The sequence below is a fragment of the Microcaecilia unicolor genome, chromosome 11, assembly GCF_901765095.1.
Source record: "Microcaecilia unicolor chromosome 11, aMicUni1.1, whole genome shotgun sequence".
NCBI lineage: Eukaryota > Metazoa > Chordata > Amphibia > Gymnophiona > Siphonopidae > Microcaecilia > Microcaecilia unicolor.
Window position 1 is genome coordinate 186,921,438 of NC_044041.1, and position 13,997 is coordinate 186,935,434.

A 13,997-nucleotide genomic window follows, 5' to 3' on the forward strand; every position below is an offset into this window, starting at 1 on the left:
TATTACTCCCCATGTACTGATTGACAACTTATAAGATGGTTCTTAACTAAATCGCTACGACAGTCAGCGAAAATTGTTATCACTTTCCTTCTCAATATCGCTAAGACGCTGGTATCGTTCCGTTACGGAAACTTCAAAGTCACTTATCGCTTACTGAAAGCCAGGCTTCTTAGCGATGAATTGCCGTTCAGTTGGATGGGGACAAGAACATCGCTAAGAACTCTGGAGAGTGTCAGACTTTAGTTATTTATTTTATACATTTATAACCTGCCTAGCCAACCATCTAGGTGAGATACAATAAAACACTCATAAAAAACATAAACAACACAAGAACATACAAACGGTAAAACCCAAACAAAATCTCAAACCCAACCATGAACCAAATGCTCTGGAACACAACCAGGTTTTTAACTGCTTAAACTGAGTAAGACATGCTGATTGGTGCATGGACATAGGCAATGAATTCCACAGACAAGGGCCTGTAACGGCAAAAACCTTACTACGAATTTCTTCTTCTTGGCACAACTCCAGAAATAGGAGCCTTCTTGCCATCCAAACGTCCAGAACTATTCCAGTTATAAGAGCCAGCTCTATGGGTGCTGTGGATGCTTGAGCACCCCCAATATTGAGCAAACTCCTTGAGTGCATGCAGGGAGGGGTCATTTCCATTGGGTTTAGCACCTCCAATCATTTAAAAAAGTTGGCTCCTATGCATTGGTATTGAATATTTTGTTCTATTCATATAACTTTCCAGCATGCTTTGAAGTGACAGGACCCCCACACAGCCCAAGAAGAATGCTCATAGTTGCTTGTTTGTGATGAAAATCACTGCATAAGAACATCAGAAAAGGTATTAATGTTACAGATACACAGAGCAAGGAGTCAGTGGAACAGTCTAGGGTCAGAGAGGGAGAAGGAATTTGTTCAAAGTTGTAGAGAAAGAACATCCGTGGTAGAACCAAGGATAAGAATGCGGGAGGTAGGGAGTTCCAGTCCTCACCCCTGACCACAGCAGCTCCTGGAGTTATAAGAGCAGTACTGGCTGGCAATCAGTATGTCCTTTGCACAGGTGAGGGCATATTCGGGGAAACGAGAACCCTGGGAAAAAAGACATCTAGTGGGGAAAAAAACCCCTCTCCCCTCCCTCTTTCTAATGACAGATTAGCCATGAGTGCTCTTGAAACCCCAACTTTTTAAAAATAAGATTGTCTTTGTAAATGTGAATTTTGTTTTCTATACTGTATTATAAAAGTGGAAAAAAATTTTCATCTAAAACTGTGTTTAAACATTTTTGGGGGTAATATCTTCTGTTTTGTACATTTTAAATTTGTTTCAAAAGTGGTTGCGTCCTTTGTTTTCCTAAGGCCTTTTGACTTCAAAACACCCTCCTTACAATGACTGAACAGGTCCATGGTAAGGAGGACTGGCCAAACTGGTCTTGGAACTGCCCCGTGGAATACAGGGGGGGGGGGGGAGGTGGATACAGTCAGACTCCAGGATTTCCTATAAAACCATCTTCCTGTGCTCCCTAGAAGCAGGGGCGTAGCCAGACAACAAATTTTGCGTGGGCCTAGGCAAGAAGTGGGTGGGCACCAAGTGTTCTCCCCCCTCCCAACCACCACCAAAACAAATATTTCAGCTGGCGGGAAAATGCTTCTTTCCACCTTGGCAGTGCGCAGCAGCATGTGCTGAAAACGGAGCGTGTGCAGGTGCCAGTATCGTGGAGAGTAGCGTTTTTGTTACCATCAGGGGGCGGTCTTCAGCTGGCCGAGCTTGAGATCCCCATCAGCTACCGCTAAATGTGTGCTACTGTTGAGTGGGCCTGAGCACTAAATGGATGGGCCCCGGCCCACCCAGGCCCACCTGTGGCTACGCCACTGCCTAGAAGTAAAACCAGTTTGCCTCTTTGGACATGGAGTTAAATGGTCATCTAGGGCCCTGTTTACTAAGCAGTGTTATAGGCACATTAAAAAAATGTGCGTTAACCATGTACGTGTGTTAACCATGTACGTGCCTACAATATCCCTATAGGCGCCTACATGGTTAGGTCACGCCGGGGGCGTATCTGCGTGGGGCCACAGGGGCCTGGGCCCCCGCAGATTTCGCCCTGGACCCCCCTACTGCCGCCATGGGTACCTTTGCTGGTGGGGGACCCCAACCCCCACCAGCCGAGGTCCGCTTCCTCCTGCCGCTGCGAGGTTTTTTAAGTTCATCGGGATTCGTCCTCCGTCACTCTGTGCTGCTGTTCAAAGAAGCAGCAAGCTGAATGCAGTTTAATTCGGACTGAGTCTGACGTCACTGCTGCACGTTGTACATGAGTCTGACGTCCTGCACGTACAACGTGCAGCAGCGACATCAGACTCAGTCCGAAACTGCATTCAGCTAGCAGCTTCTTTGAACAGCAGCACAGAGTGACGGAGGACGAATCCCGATGAAGAACTTAAAAAACCTCGCAGCGGCAGGAGGAAGCGGACCTCGGCTGGTGGGGGTTGGGGTCCCCCACCAGCAAAGGTACCCACTGCGGCAGGGGGGGTCGGAAATGGCGGCGGCGGCTGGGGGGGGCTATAATGTGCCCCCCTCACTCTGGCTTCGGCCCCCGCTACCGCCGACTTTCAGATACGCCCCAGGCTCACGTGCTAAGTGTAGGCACGCTAAAAACACGCACATTAGTAAACAGGGCCCCTAACCTTCCTCCCATATATGATGTGTGTGCTTGGGTGTACTTCCTCAAATATTTTCTGCCTTTTTTGTGCCCCAGGTGCAATAGAACCATTAGCACATATCCCATCCATTATGAACATGATATGTTCATTTGGTTCTCTGCTGTTATTTATTGATTTATTTGGATTTTACTCACACCTTTTTCAGTAGTAGCTCAAGGTGAGTTACATTCAGGTACTCTGGGTATTTCCCTCTCCTTGGAGGGCTCACAATCTAAAGGGGTCTTTTACTAAAGGTTAGCTCTACTTATCTGCAGCAGGTTCCATTTTATTCCTATGGGTGTTGCTGCAGATGACTCGACCTAATCTTTAGTAAAGTACCCCCTAAGAGTGGCCCAGTGGTTAGAGCACCGGTCTTGCAATTTTTGCATTCCAGAGGTGGCCAGTTCAAATCCCACTGCTGCTCCTTGTGATCTTGGGCAAGTCACTTAACCCTCCATTGCCTCAGGTACAAACTTAGATTGTGAGCCCTCCTGGGACAGAGAAATATCCAGAGTACCTGAATGTAACTCACCTTGAGATTCTACATGGAATGTTGCTACTATAAGAGATTCTACATGGAATGTTGCTACTATAGGAGATTCTGCATGGAATGTTAATGTTGCTATTCCACTAGCAACATTCCATGTAGAAGCCTGCCCTTGCAGATCAGCAACGCGGCCGCGCAGGCTTCTGTTTCTGTGAGTCTGACGTCCTGCACGTAAGTGCAGGACGTCACACTCACAGAAACAGAAGCCTGCGCGGCCACGTTGCTGATCTGCAAGGGCAGGCTTCTATATGGAATGTTACTAGTGGAGGAGTAGCCTAGTGGTTAGTGCAGTGGAACATGGAATGTTGCTACTATTTGAGATTGTACATGGAATGTTGCTAGTGGAGGTGTGGCCTAGTGGTTAGAGCACCGGTCTTGCAATCCAGAGGTGGCCGGTTCAAATCCCACTGCTGCTCCTTGTGATCTTGGGCAAGTCACTTAACCCTCCATTGCCTCAGGTACAAACTTAGATTGTGAGCCCTCCTGGGACAGAGAAATATCCAGAGTATCTGAATGTAACTCACCTTGAACTACTAAAGAAAAAGGTGTGAGCAAAATCCAAATAAATAATAATAAAAAATAATACAAGGAGAGTTAAGTGACTTACCCAAGATCACAAGGGCTTTCAGTGGGATTTGAATCAGCCACCTCTGGATGGCAAGGACAGGTGCTCTAACCACTAGACCAATCCTCCACTCCTTGAAAGAGCTGTAGAAGTCCCACTAACTCATCGGTTGATATTCCGGCACAGTGGTCTGGATTAGATCCAAACACTGCACTGAACATGGAGGGGAGGGGAGATTTTTGAGTAGTTTGACTCTGTGGGCGTCCATAATATCTTATTTCCACACTTTGGAATTATTCTGGAAAATCCCCAAATTTCAGGCAGGAAGGAAGAATTCAGAAAACTCCCTAAAACAGTTCTCTCCCCTCTCCCATTTTTAACTCTGATTTGCAGAGGGATGAAAACATTGGAGTGGATGGGTGAAATCGGTCTTGAGGTAGCCCCCCCCCCCCCCCCCCCATGACTGGGTGTGTGGTAAAGTGCGGTGTCCTTGCTTCTCAGGAAGTGGAAAGGTCGGGAGTCTCGCAGGGCCTCTGAAGGAGAGCAGTATACCCCCAAGAACACACTTCCTGTTGTAACTTATTGCTTAATTAGATGCCTAGTTTCTTGGGGGGTAATTTTATAAAGTTTTTTTTCACATGTAGATGGCCACATTTGCACATAAATGGCCTCATAAAATGCCTACTGTTGTCACATTTTGGTACAATGGTGCATACTTTGCCGGTAGACAAGTACAGGGGTAGAGTTTGGGCGCAGCATGGGTGGGGTTCACAAATATGTATGTAGATTACAAAATACAATAATTTATGCATGATATACTTGAATAATCTAGGCACAGAGATTTATATCTTCTCAACAGGACACTGCAAGTCCCCTTGTTTTGACAACTGCCTCAATATTTTGGTAACTTTCACAAATTACACCACACGTATCTATCTGCAAGCTGCAAACTTTAATTTCTAAACCATCCTCCTTGGCATCCTTCTCACTGAAGGGCACAGGTAATTGTATCAGATATATTTGATTGTTGATTAGCTGCAGGTTAATTTAAAAAATATTTAAACCAAAGGTATTAGAATTTGAGGGATTCCTGGAGTGAGGGCAAATATTCCCCCTTTCGTTGTTTGGTAAAGTACATCTCACAGAAAAAGAATGGTGATTCTTCTCCAATGATTGTTTGTCTCCTTGTACCTTGCTGGCAGGTCTTCAGTTTCTTGAATCAGGTTTTTCCTAAGTCGCTGCGGAAAGGCACAAGGCTTCGGACGGGCCTTAAGAAATGGTTCAAAACTAAACACAGAGCTGATCGTAGAGTGGCAGGGGTTAGCTTAGTAGGGTTTAAAAAAGGTTTGGCTAGCTTCCTAAAAGAAAAGTCCACAAACCATTATTAAGATGGACTTGGGGGAAAATCCACTGCCTATTTCTAGGATAAGCAGCATTAAATGTATTGTACTGTTTTGGGATCTTACCAGGTACTTGTAACCTGGATTGGCCACTGTTGGGAATAGGATGCTGGCTTGACGGACCTTCGGTGTGTCCCAGTACCCATGGAGCACAACATCCCCTATCTTTGTTCCTATACACAGAGCCCAGCATCCCTCCTCTCTCTCATAGTAACATAGTAGATGACGGCAGAAAAAGACCTGCATGGTCCATCTAGTCTGCCCAACAAGACAAACTCATATGTGCTACTTTTTGTGTATATCTTACCTTGATTTGTAACTGTCATTTTCAGGGCACAGACCGTACAAGTCTGCCCAGCACTATCCCCGCCTCCCAACCACCAGCCCCGCCTCCCACCACCGGCTCTGGCACAGACCGTATAAGTCTGCCCAGCACTATCCCCGCCTCCCACCACTGGCTCTGGCACAGACCGTATAAGTCTGCCCAGCACTATCCCCGCCTCCCACCACTGGCTCTGGCACAGACCGTATAAGTCTGCCCAGCACTATCCCCGCCTCTCACCACTGGCTCTGGCAGAGACCGTACAAGTCTGCCCAGCACTATCCCCGCCTCTCAACCACCAGCCCCGCCTCCCACCACCGGCTCTGGCACAGACCGTATAAGTCTGCCCAGCACTATCCCCGCCTCCCACCACTGGCTCTGGCACAGACCGTATAAGTCTGCCCAGCACTATCCCCGCCTCCCAACCACCAGCCCCGCCTCCCACCACTGGCTCTGCCACCCAATCTCGGCTAAGCTCCTGAGGATCCATTTCTTCTGAACAGGATTCCTTTATGTTTATCCCACGCATGTTTGAATTCCGTTACCGTTTTCCTCTCCACCACCTCCCGCGGGAGGGCATTCCAAGCATCCACCACTCTCTCCGTGAAAAAATACTTCCTGACATTTTTTTTTTGAGTCTGCCCCCCTTCAATCTCATTTCATGCCCTCTAGTTCTGCCGCCTTCCCATCTCCGGAAAAGGTTCGTTTGCGGATTAATGTCCCCACATATTTATTTATTTATGGTGCCCAATATCCTCATCCCCATTCCCACCCCCAGCATCCTTCTCTATTCTCCCCTTGACTCTCTAGCAGCCTCCTCTTCTATCTTCCCCCTTTCTTTAGACTTTTCTGAGCAATCTAATTCTTCACCCACACAGGTAGACGCTTCCCTCCCCCTAGTGGCAGCAGATCAGCATAACTTTCCCAAATGTCCTTCTACTCTAGCAGCTCTTGCATTGCACCGAGTGGCTGCTTTTTTGTTCAGCAGATTGCACCGAGTGGCTGCTTTTTTGTTCAGCAGCAGCAGGTGTGGTTCAATGCAGGCACAGTTCCTTTCCTCCTGCATGCACATGTCTACCTCATTCTGCAGCAAATGCTGCTATACAAACTCACCAAGTGGAGCAACACTGGGCTTAAACATTAGCTGGAGTCAATGGACAGAATGTGGAAGGGTGGGTGGCAAAGAGGGCACTGGTACTGCGGTGCCCCCATGCCCCTGGTGCCTTGTGTACTTGGGCACCCCAAACGTCAGCCCTGCAGCCTCAAAGTTCTATTTTGGTTCACTGACCGTGCTCAGTTTTTTTTTTTTTTTGTTACATTTGTACCCCGCGCTTTCCCACTCATGGCAGGCTCAATGCGGCTTTCATGGGGCAATGGAGGGTTAAGTTCTCATTTGTGGCTTGTTTTTTTCATGAATTACATTTGACCTTTTAATTTACAGTAAAGGTCAGGAGAGGGTAAGTACATGTGAAGATTTCATAGTGAAATACCAGCAAGCATGTTTAAAGCAGGGGTGTAAAACTCATTTTATGAGTTTATGTGTAAAATGCGAGGGGGCCGATATTCAGCAGCACATACCCCGGATCAAAGCAACTCCTACCAGGTTCAGTGCCAATCACTGTCTTGGCAATATCCCCTAGATTCTATGAAAAGAAGCGTGCAAATTAACGCTTAGTGCCCAAAGTTGCAAGTGCTGTTATAGAATAAGAGCCGTATATGCTGGCAAATATAATAATTGGACTTAACAGCCAATGATTGGCTATAATTGGAATTAATTGATGGTATTTGCCCTATGGCAACAAGGTAATGAAAAGGTTAAAGGCTAGATTTTATATATGGCGCCCAAAAGAGCGCTATTCTATAAGCTGTGCTTAAAGTTAGGCGTGGTTGTACAGCGCTGCGTATGTCTAGTAGCGCTTTAGAAATAATAAGTAGTAGTAGTTATAGAATAGCATGTTTGCCAGGGAATCACGTCTAAATTTAGGTGTGGCCATTTGCACCAACTGAAACATGGTTGCGTCTCCCTGCTATTCTATAAAAACAAGTGTTAATTTTAGGAATGTCCCCACTTATTTATTTATTGGGATTTATTAACCCTTTCATGAAGAGGTTCACCCAAAGTGGTGTACCGTAGATACAGGTTAATATCAAACTTACAATTTTGTGAGCGGCATAACAATAGTAAAATGTACAAGTATAAACACAAATACAATGAAAGAGGAAAACTTGAAAACAGCAAATTGAAACCTAATAATAATATATCTCAAAAACACAAAAAAATCACTCCTACTATACAATCTGTAGGTGAGTGCAGGACACTAGACTATGATAGAAAAATTATATAAATAAAGTAGCCTCAATAGCCCAGGGAACCTATAATTAGGACTCCACTGAATTGGCCAACATCATGGGCTCCTCCTGCCTTCCGAAAAAACTCACAGACAACAAAAAACTCCCTATCTCAGGGAGAAAAAGATACTGTGAGCAAAAAACGGAAAGCGGAGTATTTTAACTGTTATAAAACTGTCAAAGTCAATGCACACCACTACAGAGAGTATTTAATGGATATAAAGAACTTATAGGTTCCCTTCATAAACCTCTTAATAGTGTGAACTGGAGAAATTCAAAAGTAAAGCACAACTACAATATTTACTGGTCATCTAGAATCAGCCCCAACGCTCAAAAATCAATCACTTAGCTTGAAACGCAGGTTTTTGCCTCTTCTGTAGTCAGAGTATCCTGATTCCCAAATGTCAACAGTTGTAGAATTTCCAGTGGCTGATTCGTTTCTTCCAGTCACATGTTGCTCCGGTTATGAAGTTAAGTCAAATCCAAATTTTACAAAGTGGGTAATACTAAATAGTCTTCCTCACTCGCATTATCTTCCAAACTTTCCCGACAGCAAGGGACCCCACTGTTTCGCAATCTTCATCAGGAGAAATATCAGGAGAACCTAATAATAATGAAACAGGATCAAAAGTATATGCATTTAACAGCATTGAAATTCAAATAACAGAGATATAATACGATGCAAGCATAATAGTGATGGAATATCTAATAAGCACACTTTAGATCATTCAAATAACATTGCTATGATACTAATGAAAGGCTACAGAGGAAATTGGAGGGTCTTGGGATAGGAGGTAATGTCCTATTGTGGATTAAAAACTGGTTGAAGGATAGGAAACAGAGAGGGGTTAGATGGGCAGTATTCACAATGGAGAAGGGTAGTTAGTGGGGTTCCTCAGGGGTCAGTGCTAGGACCGCTGCTCTTTAATATATTTATAAATGATTTAGAGATGGGAGTAACTAGCGAGGTAATTAAATTTGCTGATGACACAAAGTTATTCAAAGTCGTTAATTCGCGAGAGGATTGTGAAAAATTACAGAAGGACCTTACGAGACTGGGAGACTGGGTAGATAAATAGCAGATGACGTTTAATGTGAGCAAGTGTAAGGTGATGCATGTGGGAAAAAAGAACCCGAATTATAGCTACGTCATGCAAGGTTAGGAGTTACGAACCAAGAAAGGGATCTGGGTGTCGTCGTTGATAATACACTGAAACCTTCTGCTCAGTGTGCTGCTGCGGCTAGGAAAGCGAATAGAATGTTGGGTATAATTAGGAAAGGTATAGAAAACAGGTGTGAGGATGTTATAATGCCGTTGTATCATTCCATGGTGCGACCGCACCTTGAGTATTGTGTCCAATTCTGGTCGCCGCATCTCAAGAAAGATATAGTGGAATTGGAAAAGGTGCAGCGAAGGGCAATGAAAATGATAGCGGGGATAGGATGACTTCCCCTTGAAGAAAGACTAAGGAGGCTAGGGCTTTTCAGCTTGGAGAAAAGATGGCTGAGGGGAGACATGATAGAGGTATATAAAATAATGAGTGGAGTGGAACAGGTGGATGTGAAGCATCTGTTCACTCTTTCCAAAAATACTAGGACTAGGGGGCATGCGATGAAACTACAGTGTAGTAAATTTAAAACAAATAGGAGAAAATGTTTCTTCACCCAATGAGTAATTAAACTCTGGAATTCGTTGCCGGAGAACGTGGTGAAGGCGGTTAGCTTGGCAGAGTTTTAAAAGGGTTTGGACAGTTTCCTAAAGGACAAGTCCATAGACCACTACTAAATGGACTTGGAAAAATCCACAATTTCGGGAATAACATGTATAGAATGTTTGTACGTTTGGGAAGCTGCCAGGTGCCCTTGACCTGGATTGGCCGCTGTCGGGGACAAGGATGCTGGGCTTGATGGGCCTTTGGTCTTTTCCAAGTATGGCATTACTTATGTACAATACAGCTTACCATATAGCTGAGGGGCCAGGTGCAGATATATAGATGGGGACAAGATGAGTGGTACAGAGTCAGTTTGGATAAATAAATGGGTGGCTGAACTAAAGGTGAGTTCTTTGTACAGTTAATCAAAATATAAGGAACTGGTCTCAGTTACAGTGTGTATAGCAAGCTAGTCCAGGTGTAGAATGGATGTATAGTCAGTCACCCTGTGTATTAAAGGCTTGGGAGATGAGCCAGGCTTTTACCTGCTTCCTGAATTAGAGGTAGTCTTGAGTTATACATAACCCCTCTGGGAGTAAATTTCAGAGCCTGGGGGCTACTCCTGAGAAGGCTTGCGGGTGGATATCACATCATACAATTTCTTTTGACAATAGTGATAGTGATGATCCTTGAGAGAACCTTAGAGGTGTTAAAGGTGTAAAGAGCCCATTTTGTCTGAGGACCTTGAAAATCAAACATAGGGCTAGATGCATCAAAGTCGTCGGTAATTCCCGTTCCCTACCGATTTCATAGCGAATCGATAGGGAACGGGAATTCACTAAGGAAAGGGAATGCAAATGAGCTACTCGTTGTAGCTCATTTGCATTCTCTATTCCTTCGGTACCTGAGTCGGAGAATCGGGACGTCCCTTTTGATTATGCTCCTCTTCCAGGTCTCTTCAGCCAGTCAAAGCGCGTCTAGCTTGCAGGTGGCCAGCTAAACGCACTCTGATTGGATGAAGAGACCTGGAAGAGGAGCATAAAAGAACTTTTTTAGTTCTAGCGCAAATAATTTGGGGTAGTCTTTTTTTTTTCCTTTTCTGTCGGGTCAGCCATGTTGCCGTCATGAGAACAGGAGAGGGGATCAGAGAGTCCGGAGGAGCGCGGGGGGGGGGGGGGGGGAGAGATCTGCCCGCGACAGCAGCAAAGAAGGGATGCAAAAGTGAGGACAGGCGGTAGGGATGGAGATCCGCTGTGAGCAAAACAGCGAAAAAACAAATAAAAGACCAAGCGCAGGGAGAGTACGTCCATAAAGGACGCCCCTCACGTGTGCTCACTGCTTTTTCTTTTTTTTTTTACCATTTTTGGTGCCTTTTTCTTTCCGATTCCCTCACAGGAGCCCTAACGAGAGGTGCAGACCTCCCGTTAGGGTTCCCACGGTAAGGGAATCGGAAAAACGGTAGTGCATCTCATTATAATGAGCTGCAACGGTAGTGCAGCTCATTATAATAGACTTTAGACAATTTGCATTCCGTTTTCGTTGCCTGCTACTGTGACAGGAAAAATGCCCTTGGTGCATGCCCCGGTAAACTACTTGAATTTTAAACTGCCTGGAACCAGTTTAAAACGCAAGTTGTGGGTTCGTTAGGTTTTGTGCATCTGGCTCATAGAGTTTTAAATGTAGCCCTGTAAGGTACTGATAGCCAGTGTAGCTTTTGCAGGAAGGGTGTGATGTGGCCACGCCACTTGCAGCCTTCTATCAGTCGTGCTGCAGCATTCTGAATTAGTTGGAGCTGATACAAACTCTTTTTGGTTTGGCCAGTGTACAGGACATTAGAGTAGTCTAGTTGAGATGTTATCATGGTATGGACCACTGTGGTCAGCCTTGTTGGAGAGAGATTTCATAGCTGCCATAGGTGATAGAGATCATTTTTAAAGGTTGTTTGAATTTGCGGGATCAGAGTGAATGATTAGCAGTATCCCAAGATACCTGACTTGTGATTTTTAGGAGGAGTTCAAATTTCTCAAAACGTAGTTTGAAGTCAGGCATTTTTCCATTTGTGTTAGGTAACCCCATGACCCTCCCATTTCCACTTCCCCTTTTCAGATCACACATACATTTTAGGCACGGATCCTGTGCCTAAATTTAAACATATAAATGCCAATTAAATCTAATTAGTGCCAATAATTGCTTGTTAAAAAGCCAATTGGTGCTAATTAGATCATTAGTCAATTAAATTGCGTGCACAAATTGAGTATGCAATTTTTGGAAACTTTTATAAATGTGCTCCCAGTGCCCAAACCTTGGTGCCTTTTTTTAAAAACCAAATTGATCTCCCACATTATAGCATTCCTTGTATCTCCCCACAACGGACATCTGTTGTTCTATACTACACTCATTTTTCCACAAAGGATGGCCAGTTTTAAGCAGCCAGATACACAGGTAAGTAGCTATTTTTGCTTTCTGAAATTGTTTCCATTAATATTTATTTATTTGTTACATTTGTATCCTACATTTCCCCACTCATTTGTAGGCTCAATGTGGCTTACATAGTACCGGAGAGGCGTTTGCTGACTCTGGTGTGAACAAACACAAAGTGATGTGGTAAGATAAAGTTCATGTGGCACAGCCACATTAAGGAATCGAACAGCGGAAGAGTTGTGTTGTGTCCATTCCGTACTTTAGTTTTGTTGTGTTGCAGAGATCAAGTATTTAAGTTGGATCGGTAGGGTATGCCTTTTTAAACAGGTTAGTTTTTAGTGTTTTCCGGAAGTTTAGGTGGTTGTATGTCGTTTTCAAGGTTGGTAATTGTCACGATTGTGCCCATGTTTCATGCTCTCATTCATTTCGCCACCTGGTGGTCAGACCTGGTGGCTGCGATGGACTATCTGCTTATTCTTTCCCATGTTCCAGAAATCATTCTGGTTCAGTCCGGATCTTCCAGCCTTCCAGACTGTCTTGGGATTTTTGGAACTAAGCAGCACCCTTACCTGGTGACCTCCCTGGTATTTTGCCTTTATTAACCACCGGGAAACTTTCTAGTTTGCCTTTGCAATAGAGGTCCTCAGAACAGTTTTCATCTGTGAGAGTTTGTTGCAGTGCTAACCTTGCTACTTTCAGTTTCAGCTAGACCCTGCTTGTTTCCTGGTTTATTCTACTGCTCGCTGCCTGCCCAAGACCCTGCTTGTTTCCTGATTTATTCTACTGCTTGCTGCCTACTCAAGACTCTGCTTGTTTCCCGGTTTATTCTGCTTTGCTGCCTGCCAGTAAGACTCTGCTTGATTCGTGGACTATTCTTCAGCTTACTGCTTATTGCTTCTGTTCCAGGCCAGCTGCTCCAGTCCGGCCTGTGGCCGTCTGTCTGTGGTCCGCCTTGCTGCCTGTTTGGGTGGTTCTCCTGCCGCTGCCGGTTATTGGTAGCGGCCCAAGGGCTCACTTTTCCTGACCAGTGTGACAGATTTCCTGACCAGTGTGACAGTAATGCATTCCACAGTTGTGTGCTTATGTAGGAAAAACTGGATACGTAAGTTGATTTGTATTTAAGTCCTTTGCAGCTTGGGTAGTGCAGATTCAGATATGTTCGTGTTGATTCGGATGTGTTTCTAGTTGGTAGGTCGATCAAGTCTGTCATGTATCCCGGGGCTTCACCGTAGATAATTTTGTGAACCAGGGTGCAGATTTTGAAAGCAATGCGTTCTTTGATTGGGAGACAGTGTCGTTTTTTGCGGAGAGGTTTTGCACTTTCGTATTGCGTTTTTCCAAATATAAGCCTAGCTGCCATGTCTTGAGCGGTCTGAAGTTTCTTTAAGGTTTGTTCTTTGCATCCCGCATAGATTCCTTTGCAGTAGTCAACATGGCTTAGTACCATTGATTTTATCAGGTTGCGAAATGTTTCCCTCGGGAAGAATTGTTTCATGCGTTTGAGTTTCCACATTGAGTGGAACATTTTCTTTGTTGTGGATTTCACTTGGCTCTCTAGTGTTAAGTTGCGGTCCATTGTAACACTGAGGATTTTCAGGCTGTCTGAGATGGGGACGGTGTAATCTGGGGTGTTGATACTTGTGGGGTTGTCCACATTGTGCTGGGATGAGAGGATGAGGAAATGTGTTTTTTCTTTATTGAGTTTTAGTTGAAATCCATTTGCCTATGAGTCCATGATGTTCAAGCTGAGCTTGATTTCGTTGGTGATTTCTGTCAGTTTAGTTTTGTAAGGAATGTATATTGTGACATCGTCTGCATAGATGAAAGGGTTAAGGCTTTGGTTGGATAAGGACTTGGCTAGTGGGGTCATCATTAGGTTGAAGAGGATCAGTGATAGCGGTGATCCTTGTGGTTAAGAAACCCTTGATCCAGCTAAGTATATTTCCACCAATCCCGAAGTTGTCTAGTAATCTTATTAGTATATTATAGTTTATCATGTCGAATGCACTAGACATTAGATAATAGCATATTACAGTCAT